Genomic DNA, 2,500 nt, shown 5'->3' with positions numbered 1-2,500 from the left:
TGGCCAAATTAAAATAAATAAATAAATAAATAAATAAATAAATAAATAAATAAATAAAAGTAATGTTTTCAAAGTTCAAGTAATACAGAGATAAAATGTAAAACTTACCCCCAACCACCTTGCAGAACATATAAGCAAAACCCAGATTCACAGGTGACATCTAAACGAGCCAAGTGAAGACATCATCAACCCCAAAACAGGGCCAGGTGAGACAAGCCCGCACAGCTACGAGACCTATGAGATAGCCATCAGTGTCTGTGTAGGAGCAAGCAGAAGAAAGCACAGTGCTGTCTCCCAGGTCTGAACATGCCGACTTCAGAGCAACAGCTGAGAAGCAGCAGTGAGGCCTGTGGGGGCTCAAGCAGTCTGGCCTCCCTAGCACCTTGGGTAGATTATCCAGGTGCCCCAGGTGCTATTGAAATTGTCCTGGCCCAGCCTGGTGCATTCAGTAGCAAACTGAACTGCAGTGCAGGAAGCAATGTGACTTATTGCAACTCAGACCCTGGTAGCTTGAAGCCTCACAAGCATGCCACAGCTATGAGTGCACCTGGCCAAGATCCTGGAGCTGGAGGGCTGGGGAAAGACGATAGTGGTGCATCCAGTCCTGAATAAGGGTGCTTCTTTCTCTCATGCATATGCATGCACTATCATGAATAAAATAATTACATTTTAAAAAGTCCTAATAAGGGCCAGCTGGTGGCATGGAGGTTAAGATGTTGGATCCCACATGGCTGACTGTGTGGTTCAAGTCCTGGACCCGGCATCTTGAGAATCATGCCAGGTGTGTGTGCATGCATGCCCAAGATCCTGATAGGAAAATAGAGGAGAAGATATTGTGGCCAGGCAATCTGGGGATTCTTGCTTTCCCTGTTCTCTTTCTCTCTCTCTCTCTCTCTTTCTAGCAAGAACATGTGCTCTATGGCAAAAAAAAAAAAAAAAATCAAACTTAAAAAGTAAGCATCCTAATCAGAGGGAGTCACAGAGAGATTTAGTCACAGAGGGCTATTTGACCACTGAACCAGAGATGCCTGAAAACGCTATGCTGCTGGCTCCGAGAGTGGAAAAGTGGCCGTGGGCCAGAAGGGCAGCTCCAGAAGCAGAAAGGCATGGAAACTCCATTCTAGAACCTGAGAACCTACTGAGAGATGAGACACCACAGAGACCTTAGTTTCAGCACAGCGAAACGCATTCTAGACTTCTGGTCTCTATAGCTGGAAGAAAAAGTTCCATAGTTTCTTTCTCTCCCCCCCACCAAGAAGTTTTTGCCTTAGGGCGTGTGCACTCACTGGGGGGTGAAATAGAGAGAGACAGTGAGGTAAGGTGGGAAATCAACTCCCATAGGGGATGGCCATGCTCCTTCTCCTTCACTCTCTCCTGGGAGAGGAGCAGACTCACACGCACACATTCCCCGTATGAGTTTCAAACCACCAAGTCCAGGCCTAGAACCATGGTCGGCCATGTGTCACCATCTGCTGGCCCAAATTTCTGTAGTTTAAGCCACTAAATTTGTGAATAGATAATAGTTTGTTCATGTTCACGCAAATACATCTTTGTACATTCAAATCCTTGTCCTTAGTCACTCCATTCTATTTTAATAAGAACATTCTGCAGAATTCTATTAATATGTCCGTGAGGTTTACTCATGACGAAGACATGCAAAGCAAACGTGGCTGAACTCACATTAGGTGGATATAAAAGAGGCTTTCTAAGAAAGTGAATGTTCTGATATATACCTCTGATCAGACAAACTGGGTAACTTGGAAATCTTTTTTATTTTACTTGTTTATTTATTTATTTGGAGAGGTTTATGCTATAGGCGCATGCGCTCGCCAGAAAGACAGAGAGAGACAGAAAGTGAGAAATCACCCCCCGGGGGGGATGGCCACGCTGCAATCCTTTCTCCTCCATTCTCCTCCCGGGATCTTGGGCACACACGCACATGTGCCCGGTGTGAGTTTAAGCCACCGAGTCCGGGACTCTAATCACGGTTGACTACATGGGACTTCAGCGACATAGCCATTACACTAACTGCTGGTCCCTTTATTTTTTGTGAGGCTTATGACTTAGGTCATGTGCGTTTGTCAGAGAGAGAATGAGAGATACAGGCAGTGAGCGGGAAAGTGAGAAATCACCTCCCAAAGGGAATGGCCTTGCCACAACCCCCTCTACTCTTCCGGGATCTTGGACACGTATGCACATGGGCCTGGCATGAGCTTCAAGCCACTGAGTCTGAGACTCCAACTGAGATCAGCCATGTGGGAGTCCAGCAACATAACCACTACACTGTCTGCTAGCCCCAGAAATCTTTCTTTTAAAAATGTCAAGCTGAGAGGGACCAGCAATTAGCGTAATGGCTATGTCGCTGGACTCCCACGTAGTCGACCGCAGTTCGAGTCCTGGACCTGGTGGCTTAAACTCATGCCGGGTGCGTGTGCATGTGTGCCCAAGATCCCAAGAGGAGAATGGAGGAGAAGGGATTGCAGCATGGCCATCCCCCCTG

Source organism: Tupaia chinensis, unplaced genomic scaffold (genome assembly GCF_000334495.1).
Source record: "Tupaia chinensis unplaced genomic scaffold, TupChi_1.0 Scaffold000175_1, whole genome shotgun sequence".
In the NCBI taxonomy this organism is placed as follows: domain Eukaryota; kingdom Metazoa; phylum Chordata; class Mammalia; order Scandentia; family Tupaiidae; genus Tupaia; species Tupaia belangeri.
The sequence above is the reverse complement of the archived record's forward strand: the minus strand, read 5'-3'. Positions refer to the sequence as shown.